Source organism: Pelophylax lessonae, assembly GCF_965119305.1.
Source record: "Pelophylax lessonae genome assembly, chromosome: 8".
Lineage (NCBI taxonomy): Eukaryota > Metazoa > Chordata > Amphibia > Anura > Ranidae > Pelophylax > Pelophylax lessonae.
This window is the reverse complement of record NC_138775.1, coordinates 112,762,676-112,777,934: the sequence shown is the minus strand read 5'-3', so window position 1 is coordinate 112,777,934 and position 15,259 is coordinate 112,762,676. Positions and strand designations below refer to the sequence as shown.

The 15,259-nt window shown below is 40.3% G+C and overlaps 1 protein-coding gene across 1 annotated transcript in view; it reads left to right on the top strand.

Moving 5' to 3' along the window:
- The window catches only part of CACNA1I (calcium voltage-gated channel subunit alpha1 I), a 2,042,880-nt gene that overhangs the window by 261,758 nt on the left and 1,765,863 nt on the right, over nt 1-15,259 (top strand). The gene's annotated exons all lie outside the window — the stretch shown is intronic.

Here is a 15,259-nt window from a genome sequence, read left to right as displayed (position 1 = left end):
CAGGAGGGTGGTGAACACTGAAAATATGGTTTGGACTACTACAAATGGGACAGTCACATTCAGGAATAATGTCTCCCTTGTAAAATGACGATGTTATTCCCTGTATAGTATGAGGTCTCTGGACAGGAAGTACCACTCCTAATATGGTCATTCCAGGAAGTTCAATGAGGAGACAGACTGTCTGTGGTGGCTCTCCATTCACCTATTGTCGGGTGTGCTAATGAACTTGCCTGCTGTCTGCTAAGAGATGTATTGACACTCAGAGTAATGTGTATTGAGGGCTCGTTAGGGAACCATTGTTCTGTGTCTGGCTATTGTGTACATTGATTGCCCCCTGGGGCTTCTGTCTCCTTGCACATGGCAGTCCTTCTGGTCAAGCTATCTGACCAATCACTGCTGACTCATTTTCAAGCCCTCATTTGCATGGCTGGATAGGACCTTATGGGGAACTGCGGGTACTGTGCAATTGACCAATGGGAAAGCGGTTGTTGGGGGAAGGATGTTCCAAATTCTGTATAAAAGTGTGCTGTGTTTTTCCAATAAATTGTCTTCCTGTTTGAACTTACATACAGCCTGCCTGGTGTGTGTTCTAATGGATTCCGGACGGCACATAGCTGTAGTTCAGATCCCGGATCCTTGGTTGACCGAACCTTCAGACGTTGCGATCTGCAAGCTGACTCACTAGAAACAGAGGAGTGTCGGGAGAGCGGACAGAGCGAGCAAGGGTCTCGTCACATTGGTGGCAGCGGTGGGATTTGCTCTCCAGTTACCGGGACACTCCAAACCACCAGAGTAAATGACCAGCTATGCAGCATGCAGGAGAGCCACGCTGAAAGACTTACTTGAGAGCCGCGGAGGGACTGGTGGGACAAAGAACAAGGCCACCCTGATCAGTGAGCTAGCCAAGATGGATCAGAGGGATCGTGATGCAGGACCCCGGTCAGTTGAAGACTTTTTTCGTCAACGAGTTTGAGAGCGGTTGGCATTATATGGTGCTAACCCATCAGAGACCGCCATACAGAATGCCATTAGAGACATCCAGCTGCAGGATGAGCGACAAGAGAAAGAACGAGAACGGCAAGAGAGGGAACGAGAGCGGCAACATGAGCAGAGAATGGCAGAAATACGGCAATCGGAGAAAACGCCTAAAGATGCAGCGACTTTCCGTAAGTTGCCCTTTCGGGCGTTCAAACTATTTAAGGAAGGAGAGGAGGAAATTGACGCATTCCTGCAGGACTTTGAGAGACTATGCCAGATACATGAAGTACTGTCCCAAGCGGCGGATGCATATCGGGCCCTGGAGGACGAAGACGCTAAAGACTACGACGGGGTAAAAGAAGCTTTGCTAGCCCGATTTGCCATTACACCCGAAGCCAGCCGGATTAAGTTTCGAGAATCCCGGAAACAAACCAACACAACATACGTGGAGTGGGCACATCGTATGCAGCGGAACCTTAAGAGCTGGTTCCAGGGAAGCCACGCTCATACCATAGAGGACATCACCCAGCTAGTACTATTAGAACAGTTCTTTAACCACACCCCTTCGGTAGTGCGGGATTGGGTGCGAGATAAACAACCACAGACGGTACAGCAAGCGGCTACTCTGGCCGATGAATATCTGGACTCTCGAAGGTCTGGCGAAAAAGAGCACTATTTACTATCTCAGCCCAATTTACCAGCCTCTAAGCCGACTTCAGTACCTCAGTGGTCCGCCTCTAGACCCCCAGCCCGACCCAACCCTCCTACCGGACCTAAGTGCTATACCTGTAACCGAACTGGTCATCTGCAACAATATTGCCTTATCCAATCCACGAGGTATCGAGAGACTAATCATCCATCCAGACCAGCGGCTCATTGCTACCAGAATGAGCCCAACCATCGAGATGTTCAGGAAGAGTGGGGCGAACTTTTCGAAGCGGATCCTATCCAAGCTGCTGCCGGAGATAATCGGCAGCACCATCGCCAGGCAGTATGGGTTAATGGGCAGCCGGCCCAGGGATTCCGCAATTCCGGGGCTACGATTACCCTCATCCAGCCTCACATGATTCCCCAGTCAGCCCGGACCGGCCACACTGTTGCAGTCAGGGTAGCAGGGGGCAAGGTGCTACGTTTATCCACCGCCCAAGTCCTCTTGGATTGGGGCTCAGGGGAGCGATATGTGCGAGTGGGATTACTAGTTACCCGCAGAAGTACTTTTGGGGAATGATTTGGGCCATTTAACTTCCTCTTATGCCCCAGAGGCCGCCATGGCCGGGACCACCAGACGTCACAGCCACAGTCGCTCTCCCATGTCAAATCGAAAGCGGCATATAGGAAGTAGAGTAAGTCCGGCAAATCCTGATCCTAACTGATGTTTGGGCGTGTTTGGCCTAAGTCTTTACACAACGGAGCGAGATCTAAGAGAAGTATTTTCAAAATATGGTCCAATGGCTGATGTATCCATTGTGTATGATCGGCAGAGCGAGCAAGGGTCTCGTCACAGTACTAATCCACTATAATATGCTTTCTACAAAGTATATTATACTGTGGATTAACCTAAATGTTTCAATTGGCTGCACCGTTCCACCTGACAGCTGTGTCACGGGTCAAAGTTCTCCCCAATGTAAACAAATATGGCCGTCGCGAACGATGCCATGTGTCCGAAAATTTGGCGGGTAGCGAACAAGCAAAGTTCACCGCGAACCGACCGCCGGGCGAACCGCAAGGCCATCTCTAATCAGCCATAACATTTTGACCACCCACCTAATATTGAGTATGGCCCCCTTTTGCTAAAACAACCTTAACCCGTTGAAACATAGACATCAAAGTAACATCCACATGAATGGTAGGACCCAAGGTTTCCCAGCAGAACATTGCCCACATTGCCCAAAGCATCACACTGCCTCTGCCGACTAGCCTTCTTAGACCGCATCCTGGAGCCTGGAGCCTTGACACACACACACCTGGCCATCCACATAATGTAAAAGAAAACATTATTCATCAGAGCAGGGCACTTTCTTCCATTGCTCCGTAGTCCAGTTCTGATGTTCATGTGACCATTGTAGAAGCTTTTGGCTGTGGACATGGGTCACCATGGGCTTCACAGCCCCATGCACAACAAACTGTGATGCCCATTTTTTTCTGCTTTCACCACATAAACTTTATGGGCAACATGTTCACTTGCTACCTAAGATATACCACCAATTTTCAGATGCCATTGTAACTAGATATTCCCTTTACTTGTCGGTGGTCATAATGTTATGGCTGATCGGTGTATAGACTGTGCAGAGAGCAGAGCTGTTGGTCTCACTACAGGGTGCCTGCAGAACACTACAGAAGGGGGTTGATACAAGACCAATCACGAAGAAAGAGAGCAGCATTAACTGATCTTTATTATAGGAAGAACTTGCGCAGAGGCAAAGTTGTACACTGCATTACAGCACAGAAACATATAAAGCAGGGATATGCAAACTGTGGCGCTCCAGCTGTTGGCAACACTACAAGTCCCATCATGCCTCTGCCTCTGGGTGTCATGTTTGTGGCTGTCAGTCATGCTATGCCTCATGGGACTTGTAGTTATGCAACATCTGGAGGGCCACAATTTGCATACCCGTGATATAAAGCATACTAAGATTCAAGTACATTGTTACATAGTTACATAGTAGTTGAGGTTCAAAAAAGACAACAGTCCATCCAGTTCAACCTGTGCAGGTGTGTGTGTCAATGACGTATTCATTTCCCATAACCCTGAATGTTGTGATCTTTGAGATGCACGTCCAAGAGTCTTTTAAAAATAGCTATACTCCCTGCAGTTACCACCAATTGTGGAAGTTCCACAATCTTACCGCCCTTACAGTGAAAAACCCCTTAGATAGCTTAAGGTTAAACCGCCTCTCCTCTAATCTCATTGTGTGGCCATGTGTCGTCTTACACTCCTTGAGACAAAATAGTTTTTTTTCCTATGCTGAGATCACCATCGAGGTATTTGTAAATCACTAAAAACGTTGGCGAAGGCGCCTAGCTCTTTCTAAAGATATTAAAACCTGCTGCCCCTTTAATTGTTTAAAACAATAAATAGATATAAAAATGGGTAAAGAGGCGCTGGTGATCTTTTAGCTGGATATAAATATTAGTTGGTTACGTATTTTATAAAAATCATATATAAAAAATATATAGACAATATAGTATATGAGACACGTGCATTAAAAAGTATACTTATTAAGGTGCTTATTAATATTAATATTTATGTCCCAAATATTTGATAGTGTATAAATTATATAAATATGGTATTAGTATTTTAGGTGCAACAGACAAAAAAAATGTGCTTATAGTGCATAAACTTAATTAAAGTGCAAATGCTGACCTTGATTTTCCAATAAATTATTAAGTATTATAAAAAGTGCTTAATATCTCCACCAATAAGTTATATTCACATATAATAAATAAAGAAAAAAATTATTAGTGCTCAAAAATTTGTGAAGAAAGTCTCTATGATTCTGGATTTTTCATGCAACCAAATTGTGCGTTTTTTGTGATCTTTAATTCTTTCTTTAAAAAGTGCTCCAAGTGCTGGGGTGTGTCACACGTGGCCTCTTACCAGCTTTCCACAGGTCACAAGGACCTCCAGCGCATGTGATCCCTTTAAATTGGGTGGATCAAACCTCTCCCAGATACTTTGTATATCCTGCTCCTACGTTACTCGAGGTGGACAATATAGTCCGTACATATAAAGATAGGAAAAAAGCTTCCAATGGTGAAATATTGTTTATTTGGTAAAAAACACACACTAAGGATAACAATTTGCCTCTTACTCTTTGTTGTGCCCTCCTGGCACTGGGCAATTAAGCAGTATGGGTCACGGGTGTTGGGAAGATATCCTCAGGGGATCTGCAGCTCCCTCATGTATCTCTCTCCCTGTTCCGTTTATGCCGGTCGGCTTGCGTCCCAGCCACTGCCTCGAATGCCTCTGTTAGTTCCGGGTTTAGCATTAACCACAATGCATTTCGCTCATTGTGCGTCATCAGGCGGTTCCTGCTACCCGGAGTTTCCTGTACTAAATATCACTCTCATTCATTTGATTGGCTGATGTTCGATCTCTCCAACATCTCCATTTTATTATAATTTTGGGTGACACTGAAAAGGATCTTTCTTACCACTACCTTAGATCTTTAATTAATCCATTTATTAAAATAAGGTTTTGTTGCAGATCCTCTGGGTATCTTCCCACTACCCACATCGGTCATACAGCAATCTTTTCAAATCATTACACTTATCAAAACAATATTCCAAGGCATACATATATTTTAAATCAAACATAATATTCATAAACAATCTTTATTTAAAAACTATTATTTAAAATTCTATGTGTTACTATTTATTTTGCGTGCTATTTTTAATCCTAGCGCCATCTAGTGGATTTTTGTGAGAACATATGTTCCTATTTTCTTTTTTCCTTCTTTTCAGGATAGGGATGTATTCTCATTATATTAATTAGATTATATAAATATAGATATATATAAAACATTTAAAATTAATTTTAAAATTGTAATTTTTAATAATATACATTATATTGGAAAATAGACTGCAAGGGATATATTATATATATCTTTATTTTAAAAGACTATAAAAATCTATATAATTCTATAAAATCTTTTAAAATTCATATAATTCTATAAAATCTTTTTTAAAAATTATTCAGGTAGCAATTGAGGTCTATGTCGGCGTTTAACCCCATAGGTTTCAGAGTCTTTAATCTATGAATCCATACAGTTTCATTCTGTGATATCATTTTTCTCATGTCTGAACCTCTCCAATGATTCACTATTTTATCTATTCCACAAAACCAAAGTAGAGAGGGGTCCTGGTTGTGGTATATTCTGAAGTGGTTTGATAGGCTGTGCTTTCTGAAACCTTTTTTAATATTGTCGACATGTTCCCCAATTCTCTTCGCTAAGGTGCGAGTAGTGCGTCCAACATATTTTAGCCCGCAGGGGCAAATGCACATGTATGTAACGAATCTGGTGTCACATGTGATAAATTGTTTTATCTCAAATTCTCTGTTATCCGATGAGAAAAACTTGTGCTCGATCCTTTTCTTGAAATTGCTTGTCCTGCAGGCTTTGCATCTTCTGCACCTATAAAAGCAATTTTTCGCAAAGAACATCTGTTGTCTTTTAGGTGGATCTGGTACATTTTTTGCTAAAATATTGCGTAGTCCCGGGGCCCTTTTATAAATAAATTTCGGATTTTTTGGAAGGAGTGATTTTAGTGTATCATCTCTGAGGAGAATATGCCAGTTTTTCTTTAAACAGTATTCAACTTCCTTGTATTGTGTATTAAACCCCGTTATAAAGGCAAGTTCAAAGTTGGAATTTTCTTTTTTCTTCTTTTTCTTCTTGTTCCTTAGAAGGTCTTCTCTCTTCATTTCGGATATTTTCTTTTGGGTATTTTTTAGGTCTTTTTCTTTGTATCCTTTTTCTTTAAACCTTTCTATTAATTTATCTGTTTGTGTATTGTAGTCTATCAAGTTCGTACAATTCCTTCTTATCCGGGTGAATTGCCCTTTGGGTATGGCCTGTATCCACGCCGGATGGTGGCAACTTCTTTTAGAGATATATCCGTTTGTGTCCACTTTTTTGAAGAAGGTCCTTGTGTTTAAAGTGCTATTGTGCTTATATATCTCAAGGTCTAGAAATTGTACCGTATTCTTATCCATGTTTCCAGTAAATTTTATCTGGTATTTGTTGTTATTCATCCTTTTAAAGAATTGTTCCAGGGATTCTTGGGATCCTTCCCACACAACCAAGATGTCATCCAGATATCGACGGTAGTATTTCAACTGTTGTGGGAATTTTGCATAAATTTCTTCCTCTTCCCATTTGGCTAAAAATATGTTTGCTACGCTGGGAGCATAACGTGCTCCCATGGCTACACCCTTTATTTGCTTGTAGTATTCATTCTTGTACCAGAAATGGTGGTTTGACATAGCCATATTTAAGCCTTCCAGTAGAAATTCTCTTTGGGAATCTTTTAGGTTTGTGTACTTTTCTAAAGCCCATTTAGTAGCACTTAGTGCATCCTGCTGTTTGATGTTAGTATATAATGTCTCCACATCAATCGATGCCAGTATTGTATGTTCGGTGATATTTATATTCTCTAGTGAATTTATTGTTTCCTTGGTGTCCTTCAAAAAGGATCTTCCAATGGCAGCTATAGGCTGGAGAAATATATCCAAATATTCACCTATTCTAGCATATAGGGATTCAATGCCACTAATTATTGGTCTTCCCGGTGGTTGTAGAGAATATAAATATCACCGAACATACAATACTGACATCGATTGATGTGGAGACATTATATACTAACATCAAACAGCAGGATGCACTAAGTGCTACTAAATGGGCTTTAGAAAAGTACACAAACCTAAAAGATTCCCAAAGAGAATTTCTACTGGAAGGCTTAAATATGGCTATGTCAAACCACCATTTCTGGTACAAGAATGAATACTACAAGCAAATAAAGGGTGTAGCCATGGGAGCACGTTATGCTCCCAGCGTAGCAAACATATTTTTAGCCAAATGGGAAGAGGAAGAAATTTATGCAAAATTCCCACAACAGTTGAAATACTACCGTCGATATCTGGATGACATCTTGGTTGTGTGGGAAGGATCCCAAGAATCCCTGGAACAATTCTTTAAAAGGATGAATAACAACAAATACCAGATAAAATTTACTGGAAACATGGATAAGAATACGGTACAATTTCTAGACCTTGAGATATATAAGCACAATAGCACTTTAAACACAAGGACCTTCTTCAAAAAAGTGGACACAAGCGGATATATCTCTAAAAGAAGTTGCCACCATCCGGCGTGGATACAGGCCATACCCAAAGGGCAATTCACCCGGATAAGAAGGAATTGTACGAACTTCATAGACTACAATACACAAACAGATAAATTAATAGAAAGGTTTAAAGAAAAAGGATACAAAGAAAAAGACCTAAAAAATACCCAAAAGAAAATATCCGAAATGAAGAGAGAAGACCTTCTAAGGAACAAGAAGAAAAAGAAGAAAAAAAGAAAATTCCAACTTTGAACTTGCCTTTATAACGGGGTTTAATACACAATACAAGGAAGTTGAATACTGTTTAAAGAAAAACTGGCATATTCTCCTCAGAGATGATACACTAAAATCACTCCTTCCAAAAAATCTGAAATTTATTTATAAAAGGGCCCCGGGACTACGCAATATTTTAGCAAAAAATGTACCAGATCCACCTAAAAGACAACAGATGTTCTTTGCGAAAAATGGCTTTTATAGGTGCAGAAGATGCAAAGCCTGCAGGACAAGCAATTTCAAGAAAAGGATCGAGCACAAGTTTTTCTCATCGGATAACAGAGAATTTGAGATAAAACAATTTATCACATGTGACACCAGATTTGTTACATACATGTGCATTTGCCCCTGCGGGCTAAAATATATTGGACGCACTACTCGCACCTTAGCGAAGAGAATTGGGGAACATGTCGACAATATTAAAAAAGGTTTCAGAAAGCACAGCCTATCAAACCACTTCAGAATATACCACAACCATGACCCCTCTCTACTTTGGTTTTGTGGAATAGATAAAATAGTGAATCATTGGAGAGGTTCAGACATGAGAAAAATGATATCACAGAATGAAACTGTATGGATTCATAGATTAAAGACTCTGAAACCTATGGGGTTAAACGCCGACATAGACCTCAATTGCTACCTGAATAATTTTTAAAAAAGATTTTATAGAATTATATGAATTTTAAAAGATTTTATAGAATTATATAGATTTTTATAGTCTTTTAAAATAAAGATATATATAATATATCCCTTGCAGTCTATTTTCCAATATAATGTATATTATTAAAAATTACAATTTTAAAATTAATTTTAAATGTTTTATATATATCTATATTTATATAATCTAATTAATATAATGAGAATACATCCCTATCCTGAAAAGAAGGAAAAAAGAAAATAGGAACATATGTTCTCACAAAAATCCACTAGATGGCGCTAGGATTAAAAATAGCACGCAAAATAAATAGTAACACATAGAATTTTAAATAATAGTTTTTAAATAAAGATTGTTTATGAATATTATGTTTGATTTAAAATATATGTATGCCTTGGAATATTGTTTTGATAAGTGTAATGATTTGAAAAGATTGCTGTATGACCGATGTGGGTAGTGGGAAGATACCCAGAGGATCTGCAACAAAACCTTATTTTAATAAATGGATTAATTAAAGATCTAAGGTAGTGGTAAGAAAGATCCTTTTCAGTGTCACCCAAAATTATAATAAAATGGAGATGTTGGAGAGATCGAACATCAGCCAATCAAATGAATGAGAGTGATATTTAGTACAGGAAACTCCGGGTAGCAGGAACCGCCTGATGACGCACAATGAGCGAAATGCATTGTGGTTAATGCTAAACCCGGAACTAACAGAGGCATTCGAGGCAGTGGCTGGGACGCAAGCCGACCGGCATAAACGGAACAGGGAGAGAGATACATGAGGGAGCTGCAGATCCCCTGAGGATATCTTCCCAACACCCGTGACCCATACTGCTTAATTGCCCAGTGCCAGGAGGGCACAACAAAGAGTAAGAGGCAAATTGTTATCCTTAGTGTGTGTTTTTTACCAAATAAACAATATTTCACCATTGGAAGCTTTTTTCCTATCTTTATATGTACGGACTATATTGTCCACCTCGAGTAACGTAGGAGCAGGATATACAAAGTATCGAGGAGAGGTTTGATCCACCCAATTTAAAGGGATCACATGCGCTGGAGGTCCTTGTGACCTGTGGAAAGCTGGTAAGAGGCCACGTGTGACACACCCCAGCACTTGGAGCACTTTTTAAAGAAAGAATTAAAGATCACAAAAAACGCACAATTTGGTTGCATGAAAAATCCAGAATCATAGAGACTTTCTTCACAAATTTTTGAGCACTAATAATTTTTTTCTTTATTTATTATATGTGAATATAACTTATTGGTGGAGATATTAAGCACTTTTTATAATACTTAATAATTTATTGGAAAATCAAGGTCAGCATTTGCACTTTAATTAAGTTTATGCACTATAAGCACATTTTTTTTGTCTGTTGCACCTAAAATACTAATACCATATTTATATAATTTATACACTATCAAATATTTGGGACATAAATATTAATATTAATAAGCACCTTAATAAGTATACTTTTTAATGCACGTGTCTCATATACTATATTGTCTATATATTTTTTATATATGATTTTTATAAAATACGTAACCAACTAATATTTATATCCAGCTAAAAGATCACCAGCGCCTCTTTACCCATTTTTATATTTGTAAATCACTATCATGTCCCTTCTTAGTCGTCTCTTCTCCAGGGAGAATAAATTAGGCACTTGCAAACGCTCCTTATAACTAAGGCCCCCCAATCCCATAATTAGTTTAGTTGCCCTTCTTTGGACTCTCTCCAGTTCCAGCACAGCCCTTCTGAGGATTGGTAACCATGGTTTTATAAAGTGGTAGGATTATAGCTTTATCTCTGGAATATATCCCCTTCCTTATGCATGCTAATATTCTACCGGCTTTGGCAGCTGCAGCTTGACATTGCATGCTATTGCTTAGTCTATCTTCCACTAAGACCCCCAGATTTTTCTCCATTCTTGATTCCCCAGAGGTTCCCCCCCTAGAGCATATTTTGCATTTATATATTTTTTTTTTTTTTGCATTTATATTTTTAGCGAAGTGAAATACCTTACATTTCTCCACATTAAACCTCATATGCCATGTAGTTGCCCACTCTGTTATTTTCAGGTTCAGGTTATTCTGTAAGGTTTCTATATCTTGATGAGAAGTTATTGCCCTGCCTATTTTTGTGTCATCCGCAAAAATTGAGATTTGGCTAATGATCCCATCCTCAATGTTATTTATGAATAAATTGAACAAAATCGGTCTCAGGACTAAGCCTTGGGGTCCCCACTTACCGCTCCAGACCAGTCTGAGTATGCGTTATTTATCATTACCCTTTGGACACGCCCCTGTAACCAGTTTTCTATCCAAGAACAAACCTTGTGGTCGATGCCTGCATACTTTAGTTTGTAGATTAAGCGTTTGTGGGGAACTGTATTGAACACCTGAGCAAAATCCAGATACACCACATTCACAGGTCTCCCCCTATCTACAGCTCACCTCCTTGTAAAATGTTACAGATTGATTTGGCAAGAATGTCCTTTTGTAAACCCGTGCTGATTGCTGCTGATGATACTGTTGTCCTTAGCAAATTCTTGGATATAGTCCCTTATCATCCCTTCCAGTAATTTACATACTATTGATGTCAGGTTGACCGGCCTATACTTTCCCGTAATATGCCTCTGCCCTTTTTTGAATATTGGTATCACATTGGCTTTCCTCCAGTCACATGGTACAGTTCCTGTCAAAATACTGTCTGCAAAGATCAGGAACAACAGTCTAGATATAACCCTATTGAGTTCTTTGAGTACTCTCGGGTGCAAGCCATATGGTCCTGGTGATTTATTTGTGTTAATGTTATCTAGGCTTTCCTTAATTTTACCCTCTGTTAGCCACAGCGGCAAGTAAGAATATGCATGCCACTTGTTTGAATAGTATTTTCTTATCCAGTTTTATCCCATTCCAAAGTAATTACTGTGGGGTCTATAAAGGGTAGGACTTTTTTTTTTTCAGGGTAGTCTCCCCACTCACAGTGAGTGAATGTCTAGTCCTTGCTTCAAAGCAGGTTAAATTCTTTGCTTTAAAGGGGCTTGGAAGTGAGCTCAAGCATGAACATGCAGTTCAATCTTAATGAGGACAAGGCCTTTACCCCACAACCCTGGCCCAGTGGTTGAGGGGATCTGTGAGTGGGGCTTATTGGAATCAGGATTCCCAACAATAAAGGTGAATGGGCTGGTTACACCATGTAAGTGAATGGTTGGGGGTGCAAATTTTTAGATCAAACGCTCAGCTCATCCTGATTAAAGACTATTCAATAGTGCTCATCCTTAAATAGCCCATTTGTCATCACTTTAACAGTGCGCACAGAGACAAGTGGCCAGCTCCGTCTCCATGTACAGAATCACATGCATACATAGGTGTTTGTGACAATGCACAATTATGTAGGACAGTACAATCTTCCTTATGCAGGAGGTCAATCTGACACTGAATATGAAACCTCTAGCAACTTCTGGAAGAACCCTCATTGTAAAAGCTGCTTTATAAAAAAAAAAATATATATATATATATATATATATATATATATATATATATATATATATATATATATATATACAGGGCTCAAAATTTCAAGTCCTGAGCTACTAGCCAGGGCTTAAGGGTTACTCGCCACTACTTGCCCCACCTAACCCCTACCCTGCCCCGCCCCTAAATGCGCCCTCAAAAAATTATTTTATAAAATTACATTGTTAAATGTTTTTGCATGACTGCAGAAGTTGCACAAATAAATATTAATAACAACAGTGTGATTGTATGTGCGTTTTACCTGGATTTTAGGTGCCTTTCTATTGAATTCTATTACACGTTTTCTGAAGCCGCATCAAAGATGCAGCATGCAGGACTTTAAAGCGCTTTCATGAAAACGCACTTTGTAATAGAAATTCAATAGAAATGCACCTAAAATCCAGGTAAAACGCACATACAATTACACTGGCCAAACCACAGTTCACCAGTTATTAGGGATAAGAGAGTGAATAGGGGGGGCTGGGGGGTCTGGGTTGTAATAATATATGTTAATGAAGGGCTGTAGAGAAAGTGCTAAGGCTGTATTTTGGGACAGGACAGGGTCAGCTAAATGGCTGCTTGGAATGCTCAGAGCTGGGACCAGAGGCTGCAGGACATACAGTACAAATTTATGGAGAGGACAGCTGAAAGATAGAAGTATATGAAGGGTTAATGTGAACAGAGGACTTACGATTGTGCAGGGAAGATAAAGACAAGTGCGAGGAGACAGACAAAGTGAAAGTAACCTGGCCGAGTAGAACAAACCAACAGGGGAGGGGGGGGATAGCTTGGAAGGAGAGAAGTGATTAACGGCTGCAGGAGAGATAAGTGGCTGGAACGGAGGAGTCCAGAAATCATGCATTGTGCTGCTGCAATAACAGGAGGGAGAATGACATTCACTCCTGTCAGGCAGGTGAAGACAGAAGCTCCTAGTGCGCCCCCCCCCCTCATCACAGATATGGACACTGCCCACCCCTGCACGTCCAGACAGTGTTCTGTTTCTTCCTCTCCTTGCTCTCATTCAATCATTTTTCACTTGCAAAATGCGAGCAGGCGAGTGAAAAATTTGAGGGCTGCAGTATATATATATATATATATATATATATATATATATATACAGTGAGGATCGAAAGTTTGGGCACCCCAGGTAAAAATTTGTATTAATGTGCATAAAGAAGCCAAGGAAAGATGGACAAATCTCCAAAAGGCATCAAATTACAGATTAGACATTATTATAATATGTCAACAAAAGTTAGATTTTATTTCCATCACTGACACTTTCAAAATTACAGAAAACAAAAAAATAGCATCTGCAAAAGTTTGGACACCCTGCAGAATTTTGCACTGCCCCCTTTGCAAGGCTGAGACCTGCCAGTGTCATGGATTGTTCTCAATCATCGTCTGTCAAGACCAGGTGATGTCAATCTCAAAGGTTTTAAATGCCCAGACTCATCTGACCTTGCCCCAACAATCAGCACCATGGGATCTTCTAAGCAGTTGTCTAGAAAACTGAAACTGAAAATAGTTGACGCTCACAAAGCTGGAGAAGGCTATAAGAAGATAGGAAAGCATTTTCAGATGTCAATATCCTCTGTTCGGAATGTAATTAAGAAATGGCAGTCATCAGGAACAGTGGAAGTTAAAGCAAGATCTGGAAGACCAAGAAAAATATCAGACAGAACAGCTCGCAGGATTGTGAGAAAAACGATTCAAAACCCACGTTTGACTGCACGATCCCTCCAGAAAGATCTGGCAGACACTGGAGTTGTGGCTACAGCGGACGTCCATTCATTGTATACCATCATCTCCCATCAGCATGGTTATGGTGCGATTGAAGCTTTCTTGAACAGGGATGATTCTATTTTACCCATCCAGCAACAGTTTATTCTGTCTTTAATGCTGTTTGCCATGCAGCATAATTATTTTTGGTTTGGCGGCACCTATTTTTTACAAACTAGGGGCATCGCCATGGGCGCGAAATTTGCGCAAGCATGGCAGATTTGTTCATGGCCAAATGGGAGGAGGATGTCATCCATGCCTGCCGGAGGTCCCAATTGGTTCTCTGGCGGCGCCATATAGATGACGTCCTCCTCCTCTGGGATGGTGATAGAAAATCTTTGGATTTGTTCATGGAAGAGCTTAACTGCAACTCATTGGGCATAATATTACAACATGAGGCCAGTAACAAGAGTATCAACTTCCTAGACCTTAAGATAGAGATCAAGGAAGGCTCCATTGTTACCAGTACCTATTTTAAAAGTACTGATCGTAATGGCTTTATCAACCAGAGTAGTTGCCATCATCCCTCTTGGCTGGGTTCAGTTCCCAAGAGCCAGTTTTTAAGGCTACGCCGAAACTGTACCGAGAGGGAGGACTACTTGAAACAAGCACATATCTTGAAGAACAGATTGGTGGATAAAGGGTATAATGCATCTACCCTGGACTCTATTATCTATGATATTGGCCAACATGACATATCATCTCTATTGGAGGTTAAGGAAAAGGTCCTCATAGACTCGGATAAGTTTGGTTTTTCCTTCATTACTACTTTTTCGAGGCAATATCAGGATGTCAAGCGCATTTTTAAAAGGCATTGGGGTGTCCTCAGGAATGACGTGGTGTTGGGTCCCCGCTTACCTGAGGCCCCTCCTGTCGTTTTTAGGGGTCTTCCTCCCCTACGCTTGCAAATTGCCCCTAACGTTTTGGATAAACCCAATCGCGTTTCCTTTTTCCAAAACCTGAATGGCTTTTTCCCATGTCAAAAGTGTGCAGTATGCCAGGTTAATGTCCTACCTGGAAGGAGAATATGTGATTTTTAGGGATGATCGAACTTTTGAAAAGTTTGGTTCGACCAGAACACCCGAATTTCCTGAAAGTTCGGTTCGGATACCAGAACACCATTGAAATCAATGGGACCCGAACTTCTGGAATCAAAACACCATTTTGAAGCCCTAAAACCCAATAAATGTCCCTAAAAAGTGCCTAGGG